Here is a 17,862-nt window from a genome sequence, read left to right as displayed (position 1 = left end):
CAGCCTGTCATCCCTGCGCAGCAGAGGGGCCCCCTTCCTGTCTTCGTGACTGGGGCGTTTGAAGCCCCGCCGCGGTCTTAGGACGCCTTGGGGACTTGCCCCAACCCGAAGCGCAGCGCTGAGGGGCCGCCGTCAACGGCTCCTGCCCCGGACTCTATCTGAGGCTGGTTTCTGTCCGATTCACCCGGTCCCGACTGCCGCGGGGGAGGCGTCGGAACCGCTTAGTATCCTCAGATGGAGGCCAAGGTTCCCCGTCAGCTTGGCCACGCAGCCTGGCCGTCGCTTCTCTGTCCTCCGCCTTTGGGGCCGCTCGGCTGCTGGTCCCAATCAGGTCCTCCACAGCCCGGAGGGTGCTGAGGGGCTTTCCCGTAAGAAACTGTCAAGACACCAGAGCTCTGGCCGGTTTGACAAATTTCACGGAAACCTGACTGATAAGTACAGTAACTCCAACGTCAGCGTTTCATGTGAATTTTGTAGGCAGTGGCAGTTTCCCTGGGAAGCTTAAAAAGTTTTAAAATTTGTTAGTATGTTCGGTTTTGAACTGAAGAACTTACTTTTTTTTTATAACGAACGTTGACATCTTGTGTTTGCTAAGCAGGATTTTTGTTGTTGCATCGCCTAAAAAAGAATATGCGTCTGCTACCTAATATAAAATGAATTTACTTTCCACAAATTCGACATAGAAAAAAATGATCGATTACAAACATAGGAGTATTGTAATGTTACAACATTTTGAGGGAGGTGATGAGAGAGATGGGATTCAAAACCACGTTTCTTGGAGTTCATTTTGTAGTTCTCTGGTTTGATTTTCTAGTCCTTTCGATAAATTTCTACACCCAACTTCCTCCAATTAACGCAAACCCATAGACGCACATGCGTATGGTTAAAGGTTGATTAAAGATGTATTCCATCGTGCTTTTTTACAAGATAAATTTTGTAGAGAAGTAAATTGTTTGCATCTGGCTTAGTGGTTGAACGAGATATACAAGAAACAACATCAGAATATTGAGATTTTACTTGCATTGAGTTTTTGGTTACAAATCAGGGCGATTTGTGTTTTGAATGTCGATTTAGATGGATTTAATGTACCTGCTAGCTTTTTTAGATGGTGTGACAAATTTTTCAAAGCCGTTTTAATGAGAGGTCGTTAATGGTTATAACCTTTTAGGCATTGTTTGCATAACAATAGTGCCAATGTGTGGCACTTCTCTGGGTTTAGGAACGAGCAGGGAAAGCATGCAGCTTAAAAGTTTTGTTTTATGAGGGTCTCTAACCTCTTTAGGCTCTTTTTAAAGGTCTTAAAATGGAAGGTCTACACAGGAAAAAAGACCTAACCCTCAGATTTGGGAAGGTTTGATTTTAGTCTTATTTTTGATGGGATTTTTCTAACAGCCTCTGAAAGAAATTTTAGGTATGCAATAGGTACGTTTTTCAGAATTTAATTTGGAAGCTCTTCCAGTTATCTTACTCCCTAACTACCCCCTCTCTCTTTTCTCTCTTGTTCTCCCCCAGTAGGAAAGACAACTGATTTATAGCTAATTGGAGCCTTTAATGTGGAGTCGTTTAGCTCGGGGAACTTTTATCCAGTATCCACTTTCCCACTTAATACAAAGAAAAACAATCAGAAATGAAATAATGGATTGTAACTTGATTCTTTAATTTGTGGGGAGGAGGTACCTTATTTTTGTCTTGACAAACAACCCTCATAAACACTGAGTAACACTAATCTAAAGGCGAGCTCTTTCCACAAAAACTTGTAAAATCAGGTATCTGTGAGCATTCCCAGCAGTTTTTCTCCTCAGCTCTTTAGTGAGACTTCTAAATTTTCTAAGACAAGCATAGTGGGCAAGCAGTAATTTTTTTAAAACGTGAAGAGCAGAAGCTGCTCTTTTGGTATCCCAGGGTAATGATTTTTTTACTTAAAGGAAAAATAAGATTAATAGTGAGTTTTTAAAAAACTAACATGACCAGAAGTGAGAGAAATTATATTAGCAATTTCAAACAGAAGAGTGAACGAGATAGAATGGACAGTCCTTTAGGATAGTGATACCATATTCAATAGGGGATTTTAAAAGGGTAATGGCTACAAAAGTATTATGCTTTAGGGCCTGTTAAATATCACATTTGAAAGAAACACAATATTTGCATCAGAAAATGATACTATAAGACAATGTTATTGTTTTTTGTCTTGCTAAACATATGTCTTTAGTGAAGGATATGACTTTCTGTATGATTTTTCAGTGTGATATTGGGACCCACATAAAGTCACTACTTAAAATAAATGACCAGACTGTGAGAATTTCAAGTAATGTGCACTTAGAAAACTTTGTTCTTGTGATCTTGTATTTTTCTGTATTTTTGCTCCAACTTCCTCCTTCTGCTAGAAGTATTTCACATTTTTAATAAAGGGAATGGGGGAGATGACCAGAATTAAAAGTTACTGCCTTCGCCTGCCAGAGGTCCAGTGGAAATGCTCCAGAATTAAAGTTCATTCCCTAAGGATGTTGAAAGGGCTAAACTCATGGTTTTGTATGGACTTTTAGGCAGTTACATTCCATTTTTTAAAATATGCTTACCACTCAGAAATTCTAGTATCCATATTAGACCAGTGATCAATGGCAATACCATTTTTGGAACATGTCTATTTCTATTTCCCTAATACAGCAAGCTGGACCCGAAGTTTTAGAAGTGATCCCTTATTAAGGAATGTGCTTTTTAAAACAGATGGTGTTAGTCAAGGAGGAGTGAAAACTAACATGAAGTATTGAGGGGACCAATTTGGTACCAAGAGAATGTGCTCTCCTTGTATCCTAAGACGACTGCATTCTGATTGCCTTGAGCGATGTGTTTATGAATTAAAAATTTTCTGAGTTGTCTATTTTATTAGGCTGGCTTTTATAATTTTGTATAGCTGATATGATAGGAATACACAAATTACAAAATCAAGGCTCAGCACTTTACTGACTGCCCCTGACTGCAGGTGATATCTCTTAACAGATTCCCAGGTCTTTGGAAACTTGCCCTGTGTATTCCACTGCCACCTTCTTTCTTGGCTCTATCTTCTCTTCTGGCTGTACAGGTCTCTCCTTTCCTTCCTCCCTCCCCCAGATCCTTGTGCTATCTTTCTGTTGGTCACTTTTTCAGTGAGAGTTTATGCCCATAACTAACAGTAACAAAGAGTTACGTGTTTTTTTTTTCTGCATCTGATATTATATGGAGCTGAAACACAGGGAGGAAGGGGATATTTATCACATACTGACCTGCTAAAATAGAAGAGGCAAAAAGGCAATCAACTTAAAACTCAGAGCTAATGTGCATCGTGAGTCTAGATTTATATTTTTATTTATTCATTTAAACTTCTGTTTTCTGGGGTCGATTTCAGTTAAATTCAAAAGGCATTTGAGTGGCCATGTTCCTAACAAGGGTGCTTTTCACTGTGTTAGACTGGAAACATCTGTCTTCTGGGAGATTAGGGTCTTACTAGAAAAATTGTGTGCCAAAAATTGGTTGTTAGTACAGCAGTAGTTCAGTTATCAATGTAATCATAATGATGATGATGATAATACTTATAATGCCACTTACATTTTTATAGGGCCTAATGGTTTGCCTAGCACTTTCATATATATCTTGTTTGATCCTTGCAAAACCTTTTGAAGGAGAGAGAGTAGAAATAAATAGAATAATTCATGAGGAAGACGTTGGCCTTGACTTTAAAAAAATTGATAGTTTTCATCACCATACACTTTTTCTAACGGTCTGTGGCACATTGTTTTTTTGTCGTTTTGTTCCTTTTTTTTTTTTTTTTTTTTTGAGGGAAGGAGTTTAAATCTTTTTTTTTGTGTGTTGCTTCTCTTGCAACCATGGAGAAAATATGAACTAGTCTACTCCTCTTAAGAAGGAGCTACCTTTTGTGACTTTTCATTCTAATACTTTCAATGGCTATTTTTGATTTTTCTATGAGATTTTTTTTTTTTTAATCTGGGGCAAGATTCTTGCCTATGCCAGGAATAATTTCTTAAAAGATAGGTGTGGATCTAGATCCTTCCAAACCTTTACTCAAGCTTGTCTGTTTTGGTCATAAATTGTCAGTCAAACTACATGTTAATAGAGGACTTCAGGTTTTTTTTTTAAAAATACTTTTTCATAACTATGCAGCTTTTTGGTGTTTGTATCATCTCCATTTAACACAGGGAAGCTGGACAATTTCATCACAGGACTTGAATTACATAATTCTCCTGGGGTCCTGCCCTGATCCCTTCCACTACATGGGCCTATGTTACCATGTGGAATTATCATTTGCTGAGGGACTCCTTGTTCTTTATTTCTATAAAATGATGAATGATAGTTTTTCTGTTTCAGAGTAGGGGATTCTCTGAGGAGACTGTTTTGTGAGGTCTGACTTCCTCATAGCCAGGCTTAAGAAAGGCAAATCATGCATAGTTAGTTCTCTGTTGCATCGGTGAAGCACGATGATTTAACCATGACAAAATCAGTAAATATCCCAAGTCCCATCACACAGAGTTATCAGTTCTGAGTCTTTCTTAGTTAGACAATAAAATACAAATACTGATTGGAGTTTTTGCCTCTTTAGTTATCTTAGTGACAGTATCAGGGGTCAGCAAACTGTGGACTGTCTGCCTGGTTTTATAAAGAAAGTTTTATTGTAACACAACTGCACTCATTCAGTTACGTACTCTGTGGCAGCTTTCTGACTATAATGGCAGAGCCACAGAAACCATATAGCCCCCATTTTAGAAAAAACTTGCATGCCCTTCCTTCATTTGGAAAAAGAGAGACTCTGAGTTAAAATAGGCCTTTGATCAAATCCTGGTCAGAAAGGTACTTATTAGCTATGTTGACAGTTACATTTATTTGACACATAGTGCCTGATATGGTACCAGGTCCTAGGGATGCAACAGCACAAAAAAAAGAAAAAAAGATATGTGTGGCATCTTAAAGAGTTTCTTCACTGAGTTTCAATTTCTACATTTGTCATCATTGAGATAATAGTGTCTACTTTATGGGGTTAAAAGGACTAAATGAAAAGTGTGTTAAAGTAAGTGGCATATAATGATAGCCAAAATTCTATTACATTTTTGCAAAGTGATGACCATATATATATATATTTAGAGATCTAAATTAATGGAAACCAATTTTAAGGAAGATCAGAATTATGTGATCAACTGGCCAGGCGCAGTGGCTCACACCTGTAATCCCAGCACTTTGGGAGGCTGAGGCGGGTGGATCACCTGAAGCTAGGAGTTTGACACCAACCTGGCCAATCATGGTGAAACCCCATCTCTACTAAAAATACAAAATTAGCTGCGTGGTGGTGCACGCCTGTAATCCCAGCTTCTTGGAAGGCTGAGGCAGGAGAATCACTTGAACTCAGGAGGCAGAGGTTGCAATAAGCTCAGATCACGCCATTGCACTCCAGCCTGGGCGACAAGAGTGAAACTTCATCTCAAAAAAAGAATTATATGATCAACAAAGTTTTATAAAACAGGTCTGTTTTATGTATTCTTTTAATTATGTTTATTACATTTATTATGTGCATTACTCATAAGAGTTCAATATTCTGGGTAGCTATGGAATCCTCCTTATATATTTACACTGTGTTTTTACCAAATGGGATTCCTGGGAGGGTTTTCCACCAAGGTCTTGTCTTTACTAAAAAGTTACTAAAGCAATTTCTCTGACAGTATTTTAATAATAAAATTAGATATCTTGACATTTGTGCCAAAATGTAGCATGAATATGCTTCAGTATGCCCGATTAGCTGAGCCTAAACTCTAGGTTGCAAATAGACGTTTCTGGTATTTTAAGTAGTTAGGATAAAAATGCTGACAAGATATTGGTACATAAATGTGGGAAGTATGCAGCATACAAGGACATTCTCAGAAGGTAGATACCTTTTGGCAGTGGGAAGGTATCTTACTTTATATAATTTAAAAACGAAGAAACTTTTACTAGTCCTGACTGTCCAAGATAACATATGGAATTTTGAGAGCATTTTCCAGGAGCAGTCACCTTCCAGAAAGTAAAAGCACCAGGCAGTGGCTATTTTGAAAGCCCTCCTAGCATTTCTTTAATTTCTTTATTGACTGTGACAGGTAATTTCAAAGCCATTCATTTCCCCCCAAACACCAAATTTAATTCACGTAGAGGTGATTGCTGTAATGTCACCTGGGTTAATTTTTAATTGCCTTTAATTGTATCTTTGAGATCTATTTCATTTAACCTTTTAAATATATGAGATTATGCACATTGGGAATTACTTATCACTGGCATTTCTCTATTGTCTGCCTTTAAGATTGAGTTATGTTTAAATTGTTTTCCTTCAAAATCTTAGAGCTTATTTACAGCAGGTTTATTTACAACAAGTCTCTGTTGGATCACGTGATTGAAAACACTTCCAGGCTTTGAAAATTCCAGTTGGAATAATAATTGGGTGATTTCACCACCTAGACTTCTGCTGGGCTCTAAACAACACTTCCTGGGGCTAAACGTGGGGATTAATTGACCTCTGTAGAATGTGGTTAAAAATTAGTATGTCTGTGTGTGAACTTTCTAATTTTTATTATAGAAGGAAGCCTTTCTTTTACTCCAGTTCAGCTCTGTTACCTCCAGAAGTAGTTACCTGCTCTATTTCCTTTCCTCATCACTGTCTGACCTTTGGAGAGCCAAAGTAGTGTTTCTTTATCACTACAACTCTGGAAAGAGAAAAGCTTTTGTTTAGGTCAAACTGGAAACACCTGTCTCTTATCTAGAAGAATTTAGCATATCATGAATCTGAAAACCCTTTCCAATCTTGATTATACATTTTTCAAAATATTAAAAAGTTATATTTTAATATATTTTATTTTACATTATTTTCATCCATCTATTCATTGGACTTTGAATTTCAAGTCCAATGACTCTTAGGTTTTTTTTTTTTTTGAATATCATTTCTAGGGATTCCTTAAAGATTAAACAGTCAGAAAGTGGTATAGGTTGTGTGACTCTTCCCACAAGAAGAATGGAATTACCTCCCAGTAAATGAATCTGGCAAAATATTGTGAGTTTAGGAAACCCACTAATTATTTAGCAAACCCACGAGATATGCAAAAACAACCTACTTCCCCTTTTCCCCACCTCTCACTCCTAACACTCATATACCAGATTTCCAGGCTGAGATGTGTGTGATAGTGGCACGATTTCAGGTGGGAAGGAGGAGGGGAAGGCTTTGCCTGGGAAGGTGAAATTATGAAATGCCTATATGAATTTATGGAGAACAACTGAAAGTCTTATTTTTCTAGGTGTGAAAATTGGACTTGCTCACAGAATCCTTTTTGGGAGAAGATGAAGAATCAGTGTGAGACTATTTGGTTAAATTCCCCAATAAAACTGAAACTGGTGAATTCTGCCTCATCTGTGTTTTACAGTTTGATAATATAATTGTATTATTTAATTATAAAATTTAATTTTAATTTTTATTATCTCAGGGTCATTTTTATTTTTGGCTGTAGCCAGAGCTACTCTTGTGCTTCCCTGAATTTATTTATTCATTTGTGAATAAAGCACTGTGAGTCACTCTGGCAGAGAAAGATATATAGGTGTGGCCTCTGCTCTGAAGAGGTGGTAGAGGATTCCCATTTGGGTGTGGAGTGGGGTCATGCACACAGTAGCTATCGTTCATGATAGAAGATGCTAAATGTTAGAGATGAATGAGGATTCAGAAGATAAAGAGATGTTTCCAGCTGAGCAGAAGAACAGCACACTATTGCCAGACATATTTGACAGAAAATGAATTGCTTTAATCATACAGAAAAGTAAAGCAGTAATATAACAAATGTGTGTACCTGTACCTAGATTTGTTAGTTCTTAATGTTTTGCAATATTTGCTTCTAATTTTTTAAAAGAAATAAATTGAAGCCCCCATTTCCTTCTTTCTCTTCCTTTGTCAGAGGCATTTATCTTCCCTATAGGTGTATGTATCCATAAATAATATATGCTATTGTTTTGCATGGTAACATCTTTTATATAAATGTTTTATATATATGTACCATATATATATATATATATATCCTTCTGTAATTTGATTAGGTTGTTAAGAATATGTTCAGTATTCATCCATGTTGTTGGATATACTTATAATTAATTCATTGTAATTGTTACAAAGTATTCCATTCTTTGAATATATCCTAATTTTTAGTTTCTACTCTTGACATTTATGATACATCCAGCATTTTGTTATTGTAGTAATGCTGTATTGGACATTCCTGAACATATCTCATCATATACCTGGTGAGAGAGCATCTAGGATGTATATCTAAAAGTGATATTGCTGGCTCATGGAGTATATGTATCTACAACTTAATTAGGGATTGCCAAATTTCTGTCCAACATGGTTATACTAGTTTCCACCACCAGTATATCCCACCAGCAGTGTGTCAGAGTTCCCATTAGTCTACGTTTTCACCTATACTTCAGATTCTCATACTTATTAAATTTTGCTAACCTGGTAAGTGTGAAATGGCATCTCATTGCTACTTTGATTTGTGTTTCCTTGATTTCTTGTGAGATTGAGCATCGTTTCATGTTGGCCATTTGGTTTTCCTCCTTTGGCTAATTTATCATTTGGTCATTTTTCTATGTTGTGTATTTACTGATTTGTTGTCCGTTTTTATAAATGTATTCAGGATTATAATTTTTATCAGTTATTTACTATGCAAACATTTTCTTTCCTCTTGTAACTTTCCCTCTTCTTTCTTTTTCTTGTGTAACTGTCATACAGTTTTAAATGCAAAGGAAGAAGGATTTTTCCTTTAGAGTCCTGTTTCAGAAATGTATTCTTATTCCAGATTTTTCAAGGCATTCTTTTTGTAGTCTTCTGAAAGTTTATTTTTGCTTTTTGCATTTCTGTATTTACCTCCTAGATTTGGTAATTGCTTATGCATGGGGACAATAATAAATATTAAAGACAAATGATGTAGCATTGGAAAGTCAAACAATATTGATGTTTAAATAATTTTTAAAAATTGTATTCCCTGAAGTCTTGGAATCAGATTAGGAAGTCTAGAAAGTGTGGTCTTCTCTATAATGGGAAAATAGGAGAAACTGGTTCTATTTTGATTGATGGTTTTAATACGTACTAGTTTCCCTAAACTAAGAACAGTGCTGTGTTCCACAAACCTACCTCTAGGCGGCCACTGTATAAAACTCTAGGATAACATGATTATTATAACTTATTCATGTCAAGACTTAATTTCCCTACCTTTCTTACATTACCTAGAACAGAATAAGTACTTAAATGTTAGCTGTGGTTGTACTCTTGCTCATGTGCGCTCACGCTCTCTCACACACATACAACACTCATTTTTGAAGGGTCAAGATAAATTGATGAATTATTTACTCTGTGCTGCTGATAGATTTGGAGAAAACGTGGATAGGTAGCAAATAATTTAAAAAGAATTTCTAGAAGAAAGACCTTTTTCTTGAATAACTCTACATTATTCAAGAATAATATACTTCATCCTGTTAGTGAAGAGAATTTAAATTATTCCTAAGTACCAGGTCTGAAAATAACATTACTTCTTATTTTGTTAACATTTTAACTTAAGTTCTAAACCCAAAGCTGGTGTATATATTTACCTTTGTGTTTGGATTTCATCAGTGATTTGGTTCATGCATGTGTATCTCTAATTTTAAAGAGGATATTGTGGAAGTGTGAAATTCTCCAACCTTAAAATTAAAACTACCCCTTTTGTGTATATACTTACATATAATACCTGACAATTTTGGCTACACACTTATTTTTTGATAAAGAATGTATATTCTCTGAGCATTCATGTTACTTATTTGCACTTCTCAGTGGTAGAGTTTTTGCATTGTATTATATTTTTCTGTGTAACTCCCTACTTCTAAACTGTACTAGATTCTAAACTCTTATTTATCACGGTGTTTCTGAAGTACGTAGCTCAATGTCTAACAACGCAGAAACTTCAAGAATGTTTTCTTAATGAATACTTGTTATATTTTAATAGCTACGGCTTTTATTATTAATACTACAATATTCAAAGTACTTTTCACATATGATTACACTAAATTCTTGGGGCAACACTACGATGTGGATATTATATTAATATCTTCATTTTATAAGTGAGAAAATCAAGCATATTAAAGTTAGTTTTTTCAGGCTCAATAGCAATAGTGGGTGGCAATTCCAGGACTCAATACTCCTCCTTCCCTACTCGTAACAATAAGGACAAACATAATAACCACTACAAAGACAATACAATTTGGACTATTAACCTAAAGCCTTGCTGAGTGTTTTATAGGAAACCCCAAGCCCAGTTCCTCAACTACAAATCCCATATTTCATTCAGATCCTAAGTCTAATTCCACTCAGTATTGTCCGCAGCTATCATAAGCAACAATTCCAACCAGACAAAAATGGGAGTATGAATTAAAAAAAAGGGGAGAGAATTGACACAATTTGACACTTTAGGTATACATCACCTGGAAATATGTGATTATTTAGGTTATGATAAAGAACTATGTTTTTCGATCCTCATTGGTTGTGTAGTCACACACTGCCCTAAAACACCTGTTTATTTGGTCTGTTTTGTTTGCATTCAAAAAGTGTTTTCCTTTTTTATGGCTGTTAAGATTGACTTGGGAGTGAGGATGTGTGAGGCTATTGAGGATAATATATTTTACATTCTTTCTAATGCTTTCTGTGCCCCAGTGGGCCATCATTTTGTGTAACTGGGCTATAATTTCTGTGAGAGAGATGCTTCCAGAAAGAGTTGGGTGGGTATGTTCCATCTTGTCGCTTATGAGCAATCATCTTACTAAGGCTTAATTACCATCAGAGCCCTCTGTTACCTGTAATCTCAGTGGGGAGGCAGAATAGCGGAATTCATGCAGTACTCAAACTTTGAGTTTCAGCAACACAAAGGGGTGGCATTTGGGGTGCACAATTAATGTTTCATTATAAATGATTGAAAAATCCTCTCTAAAGAAACTGCTGAAAGGTTGTCTCCTTTAAGCCAGATCTTACAATCTCCAGATTTCTCTGACTTCACTTTTAGAGAGAACAGATCTCTCTTTTTTACTTCCCAAACTTACGCCTTTTCTCTCCTTTTTTATTCCTCCCCTTTTGTGCTTCTCTTCTGCTTCCCTTGGTGTTTCTCTTAGGACAGGCACTTGATGACTCTTATTTCTCATTTAGACTCATTTACCTGTTTTCATGAAATGGTTAGTTATGCCTGGGAACCTTTGTAGTTGGCTCTCCCAGCTGTTGGCCTAAATGGTCCTTTGGGAGACCAGAAGCAATGAACCTGGAATAACCACATTTGACTTCTGGGAGCCCTCTTGAGAATTTAGTAATTACTTAATGGATTGAATTGGCAACATATACTGTTCCAGATAACAGCCTGGGTTGCATTAAATTAACCTTCACAAATGGGTATTTATTGGTGTACTCTTAAAAGACTACACGTGTTGGCTGTAATTGCTCTTCCATGTTTCTCCATGCTGCTAGGTATTTGTACGGAGTGAAAAATTTCTGAGATTAAAGCCTGGATGGTAGTTGTAGCCATTTAGTGATGTGTGTCATTGTGTTCAGCACATTGAGCATAAATCCTGTCTTGTAAACAGCAGGGAGACTAATGAGGTTTGCCCACATTCTGGTATCATTACCAGGAATTCCAACAGAGAAAAAGAGAAGGCTTAGAAAAGAAGTACACAAAACAGTGATTTTTGGAACTCTTGATGATCTGATTTAAGGAGAAAGATTATTGCTCAGCATTTAGTATAGGCATGTATGCACAAATAGGGGTACATAAAGTACACTTAGCCAAAAAACAAACCAAACATTTTGCTTTCACTGAACGCTTGCAAAGTCACTAACTTATTGCTACAGAGATGAGGGCCTTATTTATGAGTGTCTAATTCTGAGTGGTGTAAAGGGGACAACTGTTGAAATAATGCAGCTGTTAAAATGATAGCAGCTTTTTGCTTGTTTGGAACACCTCATAATTTCAGTGAACTAAAATTCCACACCAATTTTAGTTTTACAATTTTTGGAGTATTTCTGCTGTCATTTTCAGTGATAGGCACACATGACTTCAGAATACAAAAGTCTCTTAGAAGAAGCATTTTAAATGTGGCATTTTATGTTTATTTCAAACTTTATTATTACTGTTAAGTAATGTGTGTTTTATAATGTCACTCCAAGAGATCCAATTACTGTTTAATTCGTAGACTAATTTTTTTCTTGGACTTAAATTTTTATGAGAGCCGATATCATGGCTGCCTTGACACAGTGTGGTCCATACATCTTTGTGTTTGATGAATGAATAAATGAATACATACTAGACAATAAATTGTCTGATTTCATTTGCAGAGTCATTAATAGTTAAAATGCCAGGACTAGAAAGTGAATTCCAAGGTAAAGTGTTTTGAAACAAATTTCTTTCACGTGCTTCCTTTAAAGAAGGTATACACACATCCACTTTGGAAAACTCTTCTGCTTCATTCACACACATTTACCCCTTCCTTTGAAATAGAAACCTTTCAGAGTACCTTGCAGAGCAGTGAACAAGGCAATGGAGAGGGCATTAGAAGACCCATGTTCTGACCCCAGCTCTGTCACTTATGTATGTTCATTCAACAGTTTCTTGGATATGCAGGCATTGAATAAATACTTATTGAATTAGCGAATGAACAAAATAACTTGATCATTTATTATCTACTCTATAATGGGACCTGGAAATATGAAAATGCTTTGTGATACTGGGTACGCCACTTAAATTTCCTAGTAACAGGAGGCAGAGGTTGCAGTGAGCCGAGATTGCACCACTGCACTGCAGCCTGGGCGACAGAGCAAGACTCCCTCTCAAAAAATAAAGAAAATAAAAAATAAATAAATCCTGGTAACAGCTTTATTACTTATAAAACGAGAGACCAGAATGAGATGCTTATTAATTAATCCACCTACTTTTTAAAAGTGTTGGATTAGAAAAGCTATAAGATTTCTTTACCCCACCCTGACTAATTAGAACTCTTTACTTTCCTGGGCCCAGAACTTGGGATTATGGGCATCTAAAAGACAATACTGAACTGCTTGCATATTTAGTTGTAGTCTTTTTAGGGCCGAAAATTTGCACTCAAACAATTTTGTTGAAAATACTGTCTCAACAATGTACTCATAGTTACCAAAGAGTAGTCCACAGAAATCCCTGTTAATGATTCTCGTAATATAAATGAGTGGCTAGCAGTGTCATAAAGATCCAGTGGAAATCAAAATGTTTCATATTTGCTAAGGACTTACCATGCTAGAAATTAGAGCAATGACTCCCAAGAGACGTCCTCCTTTGAGTCTTGGTGAAAATTGATTTTAATACTTTGTAATAGTAGTAGGCAGAAAATATTTGTTGTCATTTCTCCTCCAGACCATTTGAGCAGCTTTCCTGCCAAGCTAAGCTCATGAAAACCATGGAGGGTGGGGAAGCGTGGTGGCAAGGGAACTTGTCAGAAGCTTACAGCTTTTCACTTGAGTCTAATAGAGACTTAGCACTTTGCAGGTCAGTGCCACTGCTATTTGTCTCTGACCTAAGAGATCTGGAGTTCTTCACATCAAAACCACATCTTGCTGAGCAGAGATCAAATGTAGGAAGGTAAGAATTCTGCCAGTGATTTATCATGCCAGGGAGAGTGATCAGGCCATATGGGGCCACCGCAAATGAAGTTGACATTCTGGCAGTTTCTCATATAGGCCTCTCATGTAGTTATGGCTAGTTTTTCTTGTAGAGGAATTCCGGGTCAAGTGGCAGCTTTCAGTGGTATTTCTTAGCAGAACTGACCTCCAACATGAGGTTTATTTCAAAATGAAGTCCTAGCAAGAGTTTTCTAATATTGTATTTAAATGGCAAATAGGGATCTTGACCAAATTTGAGCTTTTCATTTGTCTCCTTTCCTCTTTTTTTCTTTTCAGGGAAGTTGCCTATCTAAAAAAAAAATAAAAGAAAATTAAGTTTAAGATATACAAAAATTTCTCAAAATGTTAGATGTGATTTTAAAATGAACTCTATAAATTGTGCACAATTAGGCTTATTAGTTTATCATCACAGTTTATTAAGTCAGGGTCCTTTAGGAATGATTTACTGCAAATAATATTATAATCCAGTTCCTGGGATAAAAGGAAGCGTCACATTTAAGGAATAATTTAATTCTTTAAACACGATTATTTGCTAAGATCTGAGTCAAGTGCAAACCTTTTCATTTGGCAGAAAAAAATTCAATAATTCTTCTTTATTTATATCAACAGATATGTAAAAATGATTGTGCTACATAAAATTCAGCTTTTTGTTTACTGTCACAAGCAAATGTTTAGTCTCCTGTGGAGAAATCACTCATTTATTGGTTCAAAGGCTTCTTCAACCTTAGGATACGCACTGGGGTGTTCGAGCCCTTCCTTGCACAGATGTTTGCTTTGCAGCATAAATGAAAGATGATATTCACATTTAAACATAGTGGTTCGAGACATTAACTTCTAATTCAACTGAAGATGCTAGTTGCTACTTTTGGTTTTACTTTTTTTGTGGTGAGAAAAATTTCCTTAGTTGAAATAGGCTTTAGTGACTAGAACTAGGTCTTAACCTGTGTATCAAATTCACTTGCTTTGCTGAATTATCACTTTATTTGTTTATAAACTGGAAATTAATATTCTGGTTGATGAAGTACTTTGCCTCTGCAGGGAGCAAGTTTAAGTGCAATAATGAAATGGAATTTGTCTTAGTTTTCACTTGCCATTCTTGGAACACATACAACATCCATGAAAACGTGGTAGACGTGGTAGGAATGTCAGATAAAATACATGATTTTTAGTGAAATTTGAAGATTAAGTAAATAATAAATTAGTTTTTTTAGTATCAGTATACCCTATGATTTCCCGTACTTAAACTGAAATTTTATTTACTGTTTTTCTGAAATTCATATTTAATTATATTTTTATTTGCTAAAACTGACAGCTCTAAACTGTTAGATAAATCATTGGTGATTTTTATCTGTGACCAGTTAATAAACGTCATTTTAATGTAAAATTAACTAGCATTAACAGCAAAAACCAAGGAATTCTTTAAAACTGGTGCACTGGAATAATGAAGAGCACAGTAGAAAGACTTTTTTTTTTTTTAACCCTAGCAATACTATTGAATAAATAGGGCAACTAAGCCCATTGTAAAAACAGCTTAATCTCCTAAATGAATTGCTCCAACCTTCTAATTCAAAATCATACAAACAAAAACATTGAGATAAGCTGGGTGCTTTTTCAAATGGGGACCCCCGTGGCTTTGAAAATAAACACTTCAGCCCCCTTCCCCCTCAAGACCCACACTCACACCCACTAGCCTTTCTGATGTCTTCCATTTGCAAATGAACAGGCTGAATTCTGAGAAAGACAGAAGACTAATTGAACCTAGGGAAGTTAGGCAGAGGAACATTTGTTTCCAAGCAGAAGACAAAAAGAAATCATGTTACATTCTCAGTTTTCAAGACAGGGAGGGAAATAAAAGCCATTTCTCTTGAGTTTTCTTCTCTCAAAGTGCATTTCCCACACCGCTGTTCAGACCCTCTCAGGGCCAGGCAGCCCTACCATGTTTGAACCAGCCTGCATTAGCCTGTCTCCATGGCAGTGTCAGAAATGGGTAGCGATCAGACATTTGGGGAGACCAGTTAATGTGTTGGATGGCCTTCACCATCTTTACCTCTCTCCCCACCCTATCTGTCTCTGCTGTTTTGGCAAAGGGGTCTTAGTAGCAACAGAGAGTAAGTGAATGAATATTCAAACAGAACAAGGAGTGACTAGCTTTTTAAGAGTACTCATAAATTGCCTTGAATTGATTGCTTATATTCAGAATCAGAATGAATAAAAAGTCTCAGTGCATACTATGTTAGGCTTTTCAGTAATCCAATACCTTATTTAATCCTTACAACCACTCAATAAAGTGGTTTTTATCTTATTGTACAAATGAGAAAATTGAGCCACAGAAAGTTTAAATGACACATCTAAGTCACACCATCTAGCAATCTTTGTACACGTAGGAATATGACCCATTAAGAAATCATGTGAGAGGAATAGAGGCACAACTGGATCTTAGGACACCTTCATCAAATTTTTGTGGTTAAAGAAGATTTGGTATATTCCTAACATGGAATACTCTTCAGCAGTGAAAACCAAACCACAAGATACATTCAACAACATGGATAAATTGTAAAATATGCTGAGTGAAAGAACAGAAAAGGGTACTTACTATGTGATTCCATTCATGTGATATTCTAGAAAAGGCAAAATAATCTATAGTGCCAGAAAGCAGATCACTGGTTGTTTGGAATGTGAGGGTCAGGGCGGGTAAGAGGGAGGGATTACAAAGGGAAACAAGGAAATTTGTGGGGTGGGGTGGGGAATGGATATATTCACTATCTTGACTGTGGGGGTGGGTGTACATATGCTAAAACTCATCAGATACTTACATCTTATTATTATACCTTAACAAAGTATTAAGATTTTAAACATTTAAAAAATAGAATCCAAGAAGACCTCCATGAGACTCAGCTCAGGTGTTAGTCATACCTGTCATTTGATTAAGGGAGACTGGGAAAATTGGACATTTTAGATCTGTTGTGGGAGTATCCTGCTGTAACCCATGGAATCCTGAGTCAAATGGAACACTAGGTCTGCATCATAGGTCCCTGTAATTCACCTGGACGCTTTAATCTGAATGACCCAAAATAGCACTGAATATCTCAAGCAGCATCATTCTGGGAAAGGGGCGGATCCCCCATCCATACTTCGCTTCTCAATTCATTTGGATCCAGCCTTGTTCATCAAAGGCTGACCAAACTGCCCTCTGGGGAACACGACTAATGATCTTTTGTCTCTGTAGTCTCATCAGTGTCCTTTCATTTTCAGAAGCAGACCTTGAGGTTGGATGGATATGTGAGAAGCTAGGTGGATCTTGGCTATCTAACTGTTAATGTCCTAAGTTATTTCCATTTACAACATTAACACAGTTTGTGTAATCATTGCACATTAGTACAATGTGTTGGGCATACAACACTTACTTTAAAATACCCAGCTGCTTACTCTGGCACAATCACTTTCTATTAGTATTTTAAAGCTGTTTTAAAATGTTACCTTTAGTTTTACATTTTTTTTTGACCTTGTGCTGTCTGAATACTTGAGCAGTCTAGTTAGCAGCCTTTTCTAGTGAAGACTTTTCCTTTTTCCTGACTTTCAGCTTAGGACTCAGCATAAGTGGGGTTCAGGGCCTGCAATATTGGGTCCATTATTTAAAACTGTTAATTGATTTAAAATTATAATTGATAAATTAGTCCTTCTCAAAGCAAGCTTTCTAAAACCATGCTTTTTGCTAGTAAAAGATTACACTTATTGAACAAAGCCCATGTCCCTATAATATCAAAACATTGACTTTAAAGTGAAAAATGCAATCAATCATCTAGGTGTTTTTTCTATACAATGCCATTTGGGTGTTTTTTCACTTTTTAGCCAGATGTTTTGGCGTGAAGCAAAGCGAATGAATAATGGAAGTCAACAGAACCACTCTTGTTCTAACTATATAACCATTTCAGGAAGAAGTTTTTTCCCCTTCTCTAAATGATCTGAGCACTTGCCTTATCGTTTTACTCTATATAGGTAGACTCTTAATTAGAAGTAAAATAAGGTGGGGCTATTTTTTTTTCAAAGTTAAAAATATTACCTTTGATTATAATGTTTAAAGGACACTAACCTTACAGAGTGCCATACTGAGATGATCATCAGTACAGCTTTTTAAATGATCTATATGTAAATGATAG

The 17,862-nt window shown here is 36.3% G+C and overlaps 1 protein-coding gene across 3 annotated transcripts in view; it reads left to right on the top strand.

The window, feature by feature from the left end:
- Window positions 1–17,862, top strand: part of ALDH1A2 (aldehyde dehydrogenase 1 family member A2) — a 159,595-nt gene that overhangs the window by 42,111 nt on the left and 99,622 nt on the right.

Source organism: Pongo abelii, chromosome 16 (genome assembly GCF_028885655.2).
Source record: "Pongo abelii isolate AG06213 chromosome 16, NHGRI_mPonAbe1-v2.0_pri, whole genome shotgun sequence".
Classification (NCBI taxonomy): domain Eukaryota; kingdom Metazoa; phylum Chordata; class Mammalia; order Primates; family Hominidae; genus Pongo; species Pongo abelii.
This window is presented reverse-complemented; position numbering and strand designations above follow the sequence as displayed.